The sequence below is a fragment of the Typopeltis vanoorti genome, chromosome 10 (assembly GCF_054136105.1).
Source record: "Typopeltis vanoorti isolate ZY-2024b chromosome 10, IOZ_Tvanoo_1.0, whole genome shotgun sequence".
Classification (NCBI taxonomy): Eukaryota; Metazoa; Arthropoda; class Arachnida; order Uropygi; family Thelyphonidae; genus Typopeltis; species Typopeltis vanoorti.
The window spans coordinates 130670185-130687213 of NC_143558.1; the positions used below are offsets into that span (position 1 = coordinate 130670185).

The window sequence follows — 17029 nt, forward strand, 5'->3', positions numbered from 1 at the left end:
ATATGCCCTGTGCTGTAACATCGTGATTTGGCTTTGCCATCCATTTGTTCCGCTCTTCCTGCATAAAATTTTTGAATGGTTTATTAATAGATCCATCCAAGGGTTGTAATTGACTTGTAAGGCCTCCAGGAATGACAGCTAATTCTGTATTCGTTTCTTTTAGAAGCGTCTTGGTTGATTCTGTTTTATGCGCTATGAATTGATCTCACACTAACATCGCAGGCTTTTTAAACAATGCACCTGGACGTTTTGCCCATATCTTTTGTATCCATAATTTCATTCCTGTTTCATCCATCCAGCCTTTATCTTGAACGTGGATAATAATGCCACGAGGAATTTCATCTCTCGGTAACGTTTTCTCTTGAAGATTAGCATGGGGGTAGTTTTGTTCCGTCCGCACAACAAGCTAAAACTATAGTATAGTGAGTTTTTTCGTGAACTGTTGTTTTGATCACTACTGATTTTGTGCCTTTTGAATCTACTGTCCGATTTGAAAGAATATCAAAAATTAGAGGCACTTCATCTATGTTCGCAATTTGATTAAGATCAAAGTTAAATTTCCTTCTTGCTGATAGGACAAATCTATGGAATTCTATAATTTTAGCTTCATAGTCAGCTGCCATTTTTTGGGCTAGAGTGGTTTTTGTATGCACGAAAGACATTTATTTACTAATTTTATTAATATATTGCACCAGTAATTGAACTTTGCTAACAGCTTCGGTACAGTGTAAAGATTTGTATTTTAATGTTACTTTCCGTCCATAAGATGCACTACAATTTTAAGTTGATTTTTTTATGTAAAAAGGTGCGTCTTATGGTCCTAAAAATACGGTAATTGCTCTAACTCATGATTTTGTCTCCATAAATTCTACACATTGAAAGATGACCGTGTAACCTTGAAAGAATTTTGTACCTCCATATATGAGCATTTCTGGTCATATATCATCTATTGCATTTTCCTTTCCGCAGCTTTTTCTACCTGAAGTATTGACATGCTCTTTAATATTTTGTACTGCTGTTCTGTTTAATAGTCTTTCAAAGTAGTTACTCCAGACATCTAGAATATTGATATCTTCAGCTTTCATGTCACCTTTATTATCTCTCATTTCTTTTTATAGTAGTCTTTCCTCTGCTTTTAACAGTCTCCAGAACATTGTAACTTTTCTGATCTTCTATATTCTTACTAGTCTTCCTATGAATTTTGTTTAACTACTTTTACACACATAGTTTAGCTCTCTTACATTTTTTTTTCTATATTCTTTTAGGGCATCTACTGACTCATTTGTTAAGGAGCTTTTGGCATGCTTTCTTCTTTTCCAGGACTGTTTCTATCATTTGTGTCCATCATGGTTTTCTTATTTTTTTCATCCTTGCATATAACTTCAACACATGCCTTCTTAACTGATTCAACCAATCAATGTTTTCAGACAAGAGGGAGTGTCATCTTTCGAAATTATATAAGGAAGGGGTCTGAATAAGGAGAAGGTTTTTAGCACAGAGTGTGGTTTGGGAGTGGAATGCGTTGCCTGACAGTGTGGTGAATGTGGATCTGTTAAATGATTTTAAAGCAACAGTTTGTGTTTTGCATGTGATGTCTACAAATGAGTTTTGTGACTCCATGGAAGGTCTAGTGTTAATAATAATTTCTGAGAGAGAAGTGAAGTTGACACCACAAAACAAAGCTCTTGCAATAATACCAAGTGAAAATGCATTAAAAATGGGGGAAAAAAAATTAAAGAAAATTTTATCATTGGGCAAAATGACTTACCTCATATAATAAATTACATAATTATATAATATTAAAAAAATCCCTAAAATTAACAAGATTTGAGGATGATCAGCAGTGAATTACTGTGTAGGAAACACATTGCAAATTTAAAGAATAAAGCTGGCTCAGCCAGCTTTATTCTTTACTTCTGATCTGAAACTGACTTCGGGGAAGGAAAAAAAAAATAATCCACCTTACACAGGAGTGGCCACAAAATCCATAATACAAGAGTGCCATGAGACATGTGATCTGAGAGAAAGAAGGAATCTGTTGCGCTTCTTGAAGAGTTGTAGGAGTTTCTTCGTCAGTCTTCGGATAAAACTTTTAAACAGAAATAGCTGGAACGAGTCAGGATGAGGTTGAATCAGTAAGTTTGAAGATGAACTGTATATTCATATTTTGGCATTTTTAGAGGAGAGAGAGAGCATCCATAAAAATAATCTCAGATAAGGCACAATTCAGAAATGCTTCCACTCTCCAACCAACAGGTCACGGGATATTTGTGATTGTCTTAGGTTACAAGTGATTGTCGTGTTTTTCGAAGATATGAAAAGTTTGATGTTTGGTTTATATAGAAGAGGTTCCAGATTAGTACTATGGATGCTCTAAGTTTTGGATAAATTACTACTGCTTTACAGACTTTTATGGGTGGGGCTTACACAGGGGAGGAAAAAAGATCTTTTTTTTTTTTTTTTTACCTATCACCATGTATCCATTTTGTTAAACAATTCATTCAACATCATAAACTGAGATCAAATTACTATGATAAACTCTGTCTACCTGTTTCTGAATTTAGACTCCTAAGTTATTTTCCAGATAATGATTGACTTTTGCCTTATTTCTGCATCTGTTCTGGCACTAACCTATGCAGTGGTGATATATTTTAGTGATAAAATACATACTTTTACTTATCTGTGTCCAAAGGAGGTAGAGATATCATACGACTTACACTGTATGATTTTTTAAATAATTTCTGGCACATATATTTATTGAAAAACACATCATACAAGAAACATTCAACTATTAAAGCTATAACTTTTATAAAAATGCAGTAATATATATATATACACTTTTTTTTTTCCAGATGGCTTATTCGAAAAGGAAAAGTATAGACGAAGTGATCTTACTTTGCATACCAACACAGCATCTTTAAAATTTTTGAATTAAGTGCCAGTTTATCATATTTATTCCCTTAGATGTTATCCAATTTTAATAATTTATCTCAGGAAAGAAAAAAAAAATATGAAGGCAAAGCTTTGAATTTTTCAGATTAGAAACACAGCAATTTAATGTATTTTAATAAAACAAACAAACAACAAAAAAAAAAAAAATGATTGGAATAATTAATGTTGCATTTAGCGGTTTTTTTAAAGCATGCTAAGTTGCTTTGTTTCATTTCTGAAAATTCCAACATTCCTAAGAAAATGATCAACCATGAATTTATATAAAGATACAGTTCAACAAAGAATAAAATTGCATGGTCCGATTTTCTCATAAGTTTATCGGCGATATGAAATTCAGCAAATCATGGACATCACATAATTACCGTGTAGAGGAGATAATTATATTAGCAAGTTTTATTCATTGATGATACTTCCTAATGTGTACACATCGCATGCAACTTCTTTTTAAATTTATGTTTTTATGTTGGAACCAATGTTTAATTCATGTTATAGCAAAATGTCATGATTAATCAATATTATTATTACTGTTTCTGTAAATAGTGTATGACATTTTGTCATGTCTCCATTTTAAAAATAAATTATCAAATTATATTAATGACAGCCTTAATTTAATTGATAATTATTAGTTATGTGTGGATAACTTATTAACCCAGAAAAATGCTCATCATAATGAGCATTTTTCCAAGATGCAAAAGTGGCATCTCCCCAATGATAAAATTATATGATATAAAGAATCAAGAATATGTCAACATATGACTTTTACAACACTAAAAGTGTGAAACAAAATTTCCTTATTGCCAAATTTTCCATGAGGACACTGTGATAGCTATAGCATTAAGTTTGTACTGTTACAAGCTTTCTATCAAAAATTTTCTTCCAAATTTAATCTGCTATTTGTTGAAACCAATGTTGTCAGATCTGACATTATTTTTTTGAACCTAATCTCCACTCAGTGTTCATTTATTTCATTACTAAAGCTATTCACACTGCCTGTGTCCACAGCACTAAAGGAAGACCATTCAAAAAAAAAAAAAACTCTTACAGTAAAAATGAACTCCTCAATATCACCTCTTTTTCTTCCATTATGTTCCCCAGTAATTCCAGGCTCAGCCAATATAATACAGATTGAATATCTATATATCCATATTTGTTATGGACTAATTTATAAATTTCAGTTAAGTCTCCCAGCCTTCTGTTCATTAAGCTCAACATTGGCAGTTTAAAAACTGATTCTCATAACTTTCCCGATTTTATAGCATATTTATTGATATCTAGATAAATTGCATCATAGATTGCCACACCAATTCTTTTATGAAGATGTAAATCTTCTTAAAAGTTAAGAGATTTGTCATGATCAATTGATCCTTTATGAAATCATGCTACACACCATTCAGTGGATTTCTGTCAAGGAAGAATTGGCTGCTGGTCCTAAATGCTGGCCAGGTTGGCTTAGTGGTTAGCATACCAGACTGCAGACATGAATCCTGCTATTGGCATGGATGTTTGTGACTGTTTTTAGGCAGGAGATGACTTTCATAACCCAATGTGAGACCATTGCACCACTTATTTGGAGGCCTGAAGTGACATTAAAAAAATCAAAAAAAATCCATGTTTGGTCTTAGAATGGAGTTTATGGTTTATGTAAAAAAATAGGAAAAAATTCCATGGCCCACCTATGATAAGTACTACAGGTTTACAACCTTGGATAGGTGGGTGTCACTTAAAAAAAAAAAAAAAAAAAAAAAACTTAGTTTGATAGGAATTACTGATGAACAGGCCACTAGTTCTTAATTTTGTACAATGAATTGCTAATGTTATCTGATATTATTTTCCTGCAAATTTCAATCAGAAGGAATGATTAATTGAAAACAATCATAAGCAGTTTAGTTCTCCCCAACATACATTTATTTACTATCAAGGGCTGTATGTCTTTTCTACATCCAATTATTGGATGCCAGAAATTGTCAAGTATCAGCAAATTAGTATAGATAGACTTAGTAGCACATCACAGTACAAACAACACCAAATAAATAAAGAATTTATTGAACTTACTGATATTTTGATCGATTTCCACACACATCATCCTCAGGGCACAAAATTCACCAAGAAAATAAATAATTTATTGAACTTACTGATATTTTGATCGATTTCCACACACATCATTCTCAGGGCACAAAATTACAAATGTGGTAGACACATAAGCACTCCATCAGAGAGACAGAAACAATTTAAATTGCAATTGAAAAGAAAGTAAGGGTAACGTAATCTTAGAATGACAGTCTCCAAAACCTTTAGCAAATTAATGCGGTCATATTTGTTGAGGTTGGGGTGGCACCTCATAGCTGATGGGATACCATGAAATCTAGATCCATAAATTACAGCAAATGTCAACAGATGTGAAATTGGTGGTTCCGTGATGAACAGATATATGATAGTTTATTTGGGTCAGTAGGCATGATTAGCAGTGTGCTACTTGTGCCACTACTATTTAATTTGTACTAATGATATGAGGGAAAATATTCAGTTTTTTGGGAAAGCAATAGAGATAATGTTGAATTTTGCAGCCATATTTGAATAAACTGGAGTATGGGCAAAGGAGAAGAAATATCAGTTTAATGTGGTGAGTGTAGGTATGTACTGCATGAAAAGATTATTAACTTACCCCAGGAAATTGATGAAGTGTTGGGTGTTGATAGATAGAAAGTTGAAATTCGGAGGGCACACTGCTTTGGTCAGATTTGGTCACAATAGTCCATGTTGGAGAGGATCAATCAAAGCCCCATACAATGGAACAAGAATCTCCCTACATCTACAAGACAGTGTCTCCCGCATCATCCCCAGAAGCCTTTGTGTTGTCCTCACAATTTTGGCTATGTGTCCCCCAGATCCCCATCCACCACCACCTGCAGATTTCCCAATTCTTCTACTTCTGATAATATATCCTCACCAAGCACAAATTCTGCATTCCATTTTTGTTTTCCAAATTATAAAACCCTACACCCCACAACACTGAACTCACATCCCCATTCCTGCACCCAGTCACTCAATTTATTCAAGTCTTCTTGTAAGGCCACATCTTCTCTACTTTTCATGATTCGTCCCACCCCTGTTCTGCAAACAACTTAATATCTCCATCCAAATCTTCACCAGTAACTCTCCCCCTCCTGGAATATAGCTCCCTCATACATAATTTGTTGACACCCATCAGACAGCCAGTCTCCAATCCAATGCACCAATCTAATATCCAACCCCCATCCACTCCAGTTTGACTATCAACTTATCCTGTGGTAATCTATCAAAAGCTTCTACAAAATCCAAGTAAACCACTGCGTATCCTTCTCCTCTGTCCATGGAAGCAGTCATCTTATTGTAATAAGTAAGTAGATTACTAAAACATGACCTCCCTTTAGCAAATCCATGCTGTCCATCAAAGATAACATTTTTGTCAACTCAATTCTGGATCCTAGTTCTCACAAGCTTCTCCAACGACCTAACTACAACATCTGACATGCAGATAGGCCTATGATTTGATGCTTGAGTTCTATCACCTCCTTTATGGAGTGGCACAATCTTTCCCTCCTTCCACTCCTTAGGAACTTGATCGAGTGCAAGACTCATATTAAAAAAATATGTCAAGGCCGGCATCAACTCCCTGGCACATTCCTTCAGAATACGTGGTAGGGAGTTGATGCCAGCCTTGACATATCTTTTCCTAAGAACTCCTTAGGAAAAGAATCCTAAGGAGTTCTTTCAATATGTAGCCAGCAAAAAGAAAGAATGATATTGATTGGAGAAAATAGTATAACGATGGGTGGGGTGGAGATACTTAATGAACAGTTCATAAAGGTCTTTCAATCTTGTGAATGTGACTTCATGGAGAGATTGAGAGCAGTTCATTATCAAGTCCCACAGCCTTATTTACATCTAGTTTGCTCAACTCCCCATACACCTTTTGCTCACTTACAGTCAGTCTCTCTCTCTCACCCCATTATCAACTGCTCTCAATCTCTCTCTCCATGAAGTCGCATTCACAAGATTGAAAGACATTTATGAACTGTTCATTAAGTATCTCTACCCCCACCCTCTGCAACAGCTGTTGTTATACCATTTTCTCCAATCAATATCATCCTTCCATAATCATTCTTTCTTTTTGCTGGCTACATATTGAAAAAACTCCTTAGGATTCTTTTCAGCTTCATTAGCTAACTGCTGTTCATACCCCTCTTTAGCTACCCTCACCAACCAAGTCACTCTCCTTGCCTGGTCTTTGTAGTCCTCATGGAATTGGTCATTTCCACTTCTCTTATGCTGCCTCCATAATGCCCTTTTTCTCTATATCGCATGCTTAATCTCTTTATCCATTCATTGCACACCTACCTTATTTAACCTTCTCACCCTTGGAATACATTTAGACATTGCATCTACTAGATAGTTTTTGAAAATCTCCCAAGCTGCATTGATCTCTTTTCCAGCTAACTCCTCATTCCATGTTACATCTACAAGCTGTTTCCTGGGCTCTTCATAATCACCTCCCCCCCTCTTGTAGTTCCACATATAACATTTTCTTACAGAGGTCCTCATACTGCTGGCAACCACCCAGGTAATCACCTCATGGTCACTCTCACAAATTGGTGGGTTATTTGACACTTCATTTATAATTACATCTTTTGATGAGATGACCAAATCCAAACCCTCAGTCCTCATGTGCCCTCTGTTACATAATGTTTGAGGTAGTTATCTCTCAAAAACTCAAACTCATTTTCTTTATTTCCAGTTGCTATCTCATCATTCCAGTCTATATTGCTATAATTAAAATTGCCCATAATGATCACTCTTTTCTTATTTGCTTGTCTAATTTGATTATACATTTCATAGTCACTACCATCCACATTTCCTGGTCTATAACAACATCCAACTAAGTATTTGATTCCATTTACCTCTATCTCACACCATACTGCCTCAAAACCACTGGCACTATTTCCCTCTTGCATCTCTACTTTGTATGGACTGAAATGCATCATATCTTTCCATCTCTATTCCTGTCAGGATGTCATCCTCATCTAACCATGTCTCACTTATTCCAACAATTTTTGGGTGAACAGACTCAATTAGTGCAACCATTTCATCTGCCTTGTTTCTTACACTTCTAGAATTTGTATATAAACACAACAGCTCATTATTTAAATTAAGGGGATATTAAATCCCACATAGTTTTAAAACCGAATAAGAAACTCAAAGATTGGAATCAGAGAGTTTCTTGCCGAATATAGTAAACTATAAAGTATCGGCGACCACTGGCGTGAGCAAATGCAAGTGACCCTAGCACGTAGTGCAATACCGGAAGACTCGCAGCAAAGTCGGTAAATTCTGATCGCTATTCTTAGGTATTTTCCATAATGTAAAAACACATTTCCTAGGAAATGTGTTTTTACATTATGCAAATTACATTTACACAACAGCTCATTCCTGGATCTACAGTTACTTCCACTGATAATACTCATTCGATGTAATCTCTCCATGCTCGACTGGGGACATTTCCCTTTCTGCTTATTCATTTTAAAACCCTCTTCAATTCCAACTGTTTCCTCTTGATCCCAGGTCATCCCATTCCTTTCCTGTCTACGCATGCTCTCACATCCTCTTGGAGCATCCACCTTTCTCATGCTGTGTACCCGTCCACCCTGAGTCTCCTCATTTCCCTGTTCATCTTGCACACCCATTCTCTCATTTTCCATACTCATGCCACTTACTTCCTCATTCATAACCACCTCTTTGATCTCTCCTGCTTTTCCACATCACTTCCTACTTGATCTGATTCTTTCTCTATACTCACTTCTCTACCTTCCAGCAACAACCTCTCCAAATGATTCACACCATAACATTTAAATGCAGTCCATCGCTCCTGTACAGTTCACTTCGTCCTTCAAACTCATTCTACACATTAACAAATTGTACTCCCCTCTCCTCGCACATTTCAGCTAACATACCATTCATAATCCTTGCTCTCTGCCTCATCTCACCACAGTCATACCTAGGCAACATGCTTACTACCCTTCCTGTCACACTATTCTCTTTTATCCATCTAAGCAGCCTCCTGATATCCTTTCTGACATGCTCTTTGTCCTCTGTCAAGTTATTCATGCTCAAACGATCTCTCATATACAATTAACTATTTCAAGAATAACTTATCCGAATCCGGAGCACTTCTTATATACCACCACTACTGTTGCCTCAAGAGCCACCTCTATTTCAATAATACAAATTATTGAAAGGTTTTTACAGGATTGATGGTGAAGAGAATGTTCAGTACAGGTCTGGTGAGGGGGAGGGGGGGAGGGAGAGAACTAGTGGCATCATCCCTAGAAGCTGAGCAAGGATGTGATGACTAGATTATGTGCTTGGAGAGTGGTGAATGAGTTAAATGGGTTGCTAGAGTCTGTTGTGGGTGCCATGCCAGCGAATGAGTTCAAATCTAAGCATGGCAGAGATTGTGCAAATGTTTAGGTTCTATAGACTCCATGGGGTTCCCCAGGTAGTAATAACAAATTGACTGGTTTTGCTTATATTGCAAAGCACTTTTATTGATATCAGCAAGTTTCTTATGCTGTATTAGATATACAGGTGCATAACTTGTGTTATCTGAACCTACATAAATGCTTGTGAAGTAATTATTAATCTGCTCATTTCCTACATAACATTGAGAGGAACTTATATAGCCTCTCAAGTGATGATGCTAATAAACTCTGACCAGATGGCTCGTCAGTACTACTTGGAGCCAAATGTCCACTCCCAAAACTTATCTCCAACTGAAATTGAGGCCCTAAAATCCTTGAAATGTAACAACCAGCTTACCATAATTAAGCAAGGCAAAAAAAAAAAAAAAGCTGCAGTATTCATGGATGATATTGAGTACAACAGAAAACTTTCACTTCCCATTTCAGTTTATTTAACAGCTTGTCATGTTGCAGTCTATCAAAAGCTTTTGTAAAATCCAAGTGCATCACTGTATGTGCCACCACCCTTGTCCAAGACACCTGTCACCTTGTTACAGTACATAAGTTAGTAAAACATAATCTCCCTTTAACAGAATCCATGCTGATAACCATAGAGAATACTGCTGTTATCAACCCATTTATGTATCCTCCTCCTCACCAATCTCTCTAATACCTTCACGATAACTCCAGATATACAGATTGGCCTATAATTTGTAGTCACAGCCCTATCACCGCCTTTATGCTATGGAACAATTTTGCCTTCTTTCCACTCACTTGGAACCTGTGCTGTTGTAAGACTTATTAAAGAGACATGTCAATGCTACTGTCAATTCCCTTAAGAGGTGTGGCAATATGTCATCAAATCCTATCACCTCATTGACATCAAGGTTATTTATTTCCTCAAATACCTTCTGCTCATTCACATCTAAGCCATCTTCTCCTGTCCTCTACACTTACGTTTCTCCATGATGATGATGATGATGATGACACACCCTTATAAATTGATCATAAAATACATCAACAAAATCTTCTGCTGCAGTTACCATTCTACCATTTTCATCCATTAATATCATCTTACCATGATCATTCTTCCTTCTACTTGCCACATATCTAAAAAAAATCTAGAGTTTTTCTTTGCCTGATTTGCCAATTTCTGCTCGTACTGCACTTTTGTTTTTCCTTACTAGCTGAGTCACTCTCCTGGCTTGTTCTTTATACTCTTCATGTAACTGATTATTACCATTATTCTGTTTATACTACCCCCAAAGTACCTTCTTCGTCCAGATTTCATGCTTAAGCCTTTCATTCATCCATTTTACACTTACCTTATTCAGCCCCTTTTGGCCTTCAGAATTCATACATTCACACATCGATGCTGTTATGTATTTCTTTGTTAGTTCAAGGGGCATCTATTTCCTTATCACTCAACACCTCATTCCATGCTATAGCTCCAAGCAGTCTTCCAAGTTTGTCATAATCACCTGCCTTGTACTTCCACATATATCCTTTCCTCACAGAAGTCTGCATATGGCTAGCCACAACCCAGGTGATCACTTCATGATCACTCTCATCAACTGGAGGAAAGTGTGACACTTCACTCACAATTACATCCCCTGATGAAATGATCAGATCTAAAACTCTTGATCCTCACATGCCTTCCTTTACATGCTGTCTGAGATAATTATCTCTCAAGAACTCAAATTCATTTTCCTTATTATTTATGCGGCTGTTTTAGCCTGTTTCCATTTAAGAGTGTCCCTTATTTTAAATACATTGGCTTTTTACTCAAGAATTGTTTAGGGCATTATGAGTGTATTTTAGAGGTAACTATATGTAGACTAACAGAGGAAGAAATTTTGCACATACCTTGTTTGGGTGTCTTCGTTCTCCATACTTTTGCTGTTAGGTCGATAAAGGGGGTAGGAAACGTGTGTGTGTGTGGGGGGGGGGTTGAGGCAAGGTGGGAAGATTAAATTAGAAAACCTGGGTTTTTTAAAAAATAATATATATACATATATATATATTATTATATTTAAGGGCACTTCTTTGGGACAAAGGAAGGGATTTATGGGACAAAGGGCCAGAGGAGAGCGTTAACGGGGTGCCAGTGGTTTCAATCGTGTACCGTCATAGGAACGTTTCGGGAAAAGTGTGGGGCTATGTCATATCGGCTTGGTGCATCTGTCTTATAAGGACTTTTGTTTTCGCTTATTGGTCGGAGTCGTGACCTAATTTTTATGTTATGGAGCTTCCAACACTCGGAAATTAGGTAGAGTTGGTGGACATTGAGTTTTCATCACATTTTATGGCTATTGTTTCCGATATTCTAAGCATTATTTCATTGTCTTGTTTGTCTATTATTATGGCCTTGTCAATTTGTGGGGTATGTTTCTGTTCAAGGGCATGAACTGCTATTTCTGTCTTCTGTGTACTCTGTATTTTATTTTTCTTTTTGATGTTGCATTTTTTTTGTGTTTAAATGTTCTGGAATAGGGATATTACAGTCACGGAATTGTTCTTGTAGTCTAGCCCATAAAGACCTGATGGTAGAATCTGTTTAGGTAATATCACAGTCTTTTTGGCAAGGAAATTTGTAGACTACATTGTGGTGCTCTAGCATTTCTTTGTGTGAGAGATAGTGGGTTTTAGGAGAGTTGCTAATTTTTGGTTCGTGGTGAATACTAGCTTATAGTATAGTCTGTGTGTAAACTAGTATTCACCATGAACCAAAAATTAGCAACTCTCCTAAAAATCAATTAATCTCTCACACACAAAGAAATCCTAGAACACCACAATGTAGTCTACAAATATCCTTGCCAAAAAAGACTGTGACATTACCTAAACAGATTCTACCATCGGGTCTTTATGGGCTAGACTACAAGAACACTTCCATGACTGTAACATGCTTATTCATTTAAACACAAAAAAAAAAAAAAAAAAAAAAAAAAAAAGCAACATCAAAAGAAAAATAAAATAGAGTACAGGGAAGACAGAAATAACAGTTCATGCCCTTGAACAGAATCGTACCCCGCAAATTGACATGGCAATTATAATAGACAAACAAGACAATGAAACAATACTTAGAATATCGGAAATAATAGCCGTAAAATGTGATGAAAACTCGATTTAAGTAGGGTCGTCCACCGACCCTACTTAATTTCTGAGTGTTGGAAGCTCCACAATATAAAAATTAGGTCACAACTCCGACCAATAAGCGAAAACAAAAGTCCTTCTAAGGCAGATACACCAAGCCGACATGACATAGCCCTACACTTTTCCTGAAATGTTCTGATGACGATACACGATTGAAATGGCTTGCACCCCGCTAATGCTCTCCCCGGCCCTGTTTCCCATAAATCCCTTCCTTAAATATAATAATATATATGTATATATATTATTTTTTAAAAAACTCTGATTTTCTAATTTAATCTTCCCACCTTGCCTCAACCCCCACCACCACACACACACATTTCCTATCCCCCTTTATCAGCCTAACAGCAGAAGTATGTAGAACGAAGACATCCTAACATCCAAACAAGATATGTGCAAAATTTCTTCCTCTATTAGTCTACATATATTTACCTCTAAAATACACTTATAATGTCCTAAACAATTCTTGAGTAAAAAGCCAATGTATTTAAAATAAGGGACACTTCTAAACGGAAATAGCCATATAAATAATAGTTTTTTTAAGAGGAGTAACATGGGAATTTTCCCAGAAATAATACCTATATTTTTCTTATTCCCAAATGCAATTTCTTCATTCCAGTCTATACCATCATAATTAAAATCGTCCATAATAATTATCCTTCCTTTGTTCACTATCACTAATCCAAGTTATCAAAATTATCAACATTTCTTCACCACCACCCTCCACATTCCCTGGTCTCTATCAACATCCAACTAAATGTCTTCCTGTCAACCTCCTCTTTGTACCACGCTGCCTCATAACCATTGCCACTATTTCCCTCTTTTGTGTCTACCTTATATGGACATAATTCCCCTACTATTTCCTTCATCCAACCAATATGACCAATATTAATATTACTTGTTATTAACTCTTTAGCATTTTTTAACATCTAAATAACTCAACTATAATTACATCACTGGATTCTATGCTACAATAACATACTTCTATTCTTAATTTTAGAGCCATTATGTATGTCATGCACAGCATACATTCCTCCTCAGCAGTACCTTTACTCTCCTTCACATATTTAATATGACCTTTTACCTGCCTAGTCTATTTCTTTAGAACATCCTTTGTGCACTTTTATTAATATTTTTATCTTACTTAAATAACAGCTAAAAACATTTGTTCTAAGTTATTTTACTGAAAAAGTTAGTACCAAAACAGTTAATTCAAAATAATAGTAAAAAATTGTTTTTTAAAATAGCTTTCCTGTCCCAAAGTGTCCACAACACATTTGATTTTGTTCAGATATTCTTGAATACTAATGATGTCCAGTTGCTTTCTAATAAATCTGAAATGATTCTGCCCCTGATGTTCATTAGCAACTCTCATATCTGTAGTCTCTTGCGAATCAACTGTTTATATTTCTAACTTAGCTTCACAAATTAAAACTGTTTTGAACACTTGTATGTCTTTTTCTAATTCCTGTCTTCTACCATATATATATATAGATAGATAGATATACATACCATATACAACCTATCATTCAATCATCTAAAATCATTTAATTAGCCATTTTCTTTTAAAGCACCTAATAAAGCGTCTACAAGTTCTAGAATATTTTCATACCAAATTTATTAGAGCAGATATTCAATTTACTTAAAGAATCCTGTACACTTGTAATGAATTTATTTAAGAGTCATCTGCATAAAGTAAAGAGCTTGCATATTTCTGATTTTTATAACTGGTTGATGATGTACAATAGTAAAGATAGTGTGCCACCTTGTGTTAACCCAGATTTTCCATCAAACCATTTTCCTCCACCTTCTTGCATTTAACTTCAATTCAGTGGTGTTGCATGCAGCTTATGGATAAGGCTTTTTATTTTAGTATATTATGGTAATGATTTAGTTACTTTTTTTTAGTTGAGTGTGCATCTTTGAATTTAATACGTGATATCATTCAAGAAGTGTTTTTGATGGCACCAATGCATAGTGGCCAAGGTTATTATTTTTCTGAATGTAGTCATTATTCACTCATGAATGGTTTGTGGTATGAAAGTGAGTGTGCAAGAAATGCAAGTTGTGTGGAAAGTGGGAGAATAAGGCAAGACAGTGAAAGTGTAGAGAAGGTGGAAGGGGTGAATGATACTGGACAAAACATGAATGAGAGTATGAAACAAATGGTGGAAGTTTTCCAGGTGTAAAGTTCAAGGATGTTAGTGAAGCTGTTTGTTTTCAGAGGAGGAGAGATGAACTGTTTTAGTTGGCACTGAGGATGGGCTGGTAATTCTGGGTCATAAGTAGGTATGGCATTGCACCGAGACTGGGAGAAACTATTTAGTGATGGAACATTTGAGCCCAGACCAATGTTGGGGTCTTTGCATGGGATGACTCAGCTATTAAGCATGCCAGATGGCCCAAGTTGCATAACTGTTTCACTGATAGCTGACTCAGAACTGGCATCAAACAGGGAAATCTGACTGTCTTACTAAAACAAAGCATTGCAATGTGTCATTTAGAGGTGTTGTCACCATGTGATGCTGCCCATTGTTGTGAATGTTTAAGAGAATATCAATCAAGATTATGGATAAGCATGAATAAGCTGGAATAAGTATGACACTCATTCAGGAAGATGCTGCTAGATGAAGGGCTGGTTGCACTGCTCAAATAAGCTATTATAAAAATTCCTGTCTGAAGGGCACAGAAGCTCATTCAACCATACCTTAAATTGATTCAATGGGTCCACAACACACTTGGGCAATGCATACCACTCACCAACCACTCTCCATGTAAAGAACCTACTCACACCCTCCTTATAGACTTTCCAGCAATGGCTTCTTGTTCTACCCCCTCTCGTATTCTGTGAAAAATCTCTTCCACGTCAACCTCATAACAGCCTCTGACTAGATTATGTATCAATCTTCCTATTCATGAGGCTTTGAAATTTACATTCTCTCACTGTTCCCTCGTACTCCACGTATCACTGATCACCTTTGTGAATCTCCTGTGGATCCTTTCTACATATTCTCATCCCCATGAAAACCCAGTGACCAAATCTGTGTGCAATAATCCATAAGAGGCCTGATCAAGGCCTTATATAATGGCATTATAACCTCTTTATTTCTGAATGTCAGGGTCCTCCACATCATTGCCATTATCCAATGTGACATCTTCACAATGTGTGCAATGTAATCCCTGCCCTCCAATATAATTAAACAAGTTGTAGAAACTGGAAATCACACTGCAAGCATGAAGTACGATGCAATTAAAAGCTGTATACAGAAGACCGCAAGAAGGTAAAAATTTACTGTTGTAAAGGGGGTGCTAAGCAGAGAGGTTTTTTGTCATGAGAAATTGATATATATGAAAACTCTTTTTCAAATTAATCCAGTTCTGCAGAAAAACATCATGCCTTTTTTATTGTGATTATTAAGAGAAACCTTCAGAGACTCATCGAGGGAGGCCACATAATATATGCATCATCTATCATACTTTTATCTGTATAACTGTCAGGATAATAATGGGCCCAGGATAATTAGGTGTACTATCCAGTACATCTAAATGATTCCGAGAGTCACAATTTCATAAACATTATACATGTACTTTATTACTCTAATTGGTTTTTCATGTATGAGATTAAAAAAAAAAAAAAGAAAAAACTCAACTTGATCAAAATGGCATAATAATAATAATCAGCTGGGTTTCCTGTATGAAATGCTTCCCCCCTTACTTTTTAACTGGGATCTTTCCATTACACTTTTTTTCATATTTGTCTTGTTTAAAAATTACTTTATTGCCCACTAATTTTTAATAATTGCTTAAGCCTGAGATACATTTAAATGAAAAATGTAAATTCCACCCATAAAGAGATGTAAACTTATTCTATTAGCTAACACCATGAGTGGGTCAAGTTAGATAATCCTGGAACCCTACTTTAGAAACTGGACATGATACTTTTTTTTTTCAATTTCAGCTGCTGAAATTTTCTACAAACTGAAGTCTTGCAAAAGAATCCAGATTATTTGTGGGAGAGCAGAGACAATCTGCTTGGCCAACCAACTGAAAATTTATCAGTATGTAACTGTACAATATGATTTTAATTAAAAAAAAATCAAAAGAGTAGAATATTACCATGTGGTATATACTCTTCACACACCATTAGTATTTGTCTTGCCCCCCCCTGCTCTTTTTTAAGTTACATTTACTATATGTATGTGATACTTTAACTATAGAGACTAGTGATCCTAAGCTTTTAAATTAATTTTTTTTTAACTTCTGCAAGTAAAGAAAATATAGCATACTTCCAGCCTGATTGGTTGAGTGGATAGCATATCTGCTCTCCAACCAACAGACTGTAGGTTTGAATCTTGACATGGGCATGAATAAAAAATATAAGACAAAGTACTTAGTCCATTCACAGTACTACAATAGTACTGTGGATGGACTAA

General features: G+C 35.8%; 1 protein-coding gene across 4 annotated transcripts in view; it reads left to right on the top strand.

The window, feature by feature from the left end:
- The window catches only part of LOC150102796 (synaptotagmin-1-like), a 277762-nt gene extending 261062 nt beyond the window's left edge, over positions 1–16700 (top strand). For 3 of the 4 annotated variants that reach the window (XM_090398670.1, XM_090398668.1, XM_090398672.1), the window contains one exon: positions 2853–3547. The gene's annotated coding sequence lies outside the window, so the exon portion shown is untranslated. Of the gene's footprint in view, positions 1–2852; positions 3548–16554 lie in introns of those variants that run through there. The other variant, XM_090398669.1, reaches the window with a different exon arrangement.
- Positions 16701–17029: the final 329 nt, after the last annotated feature.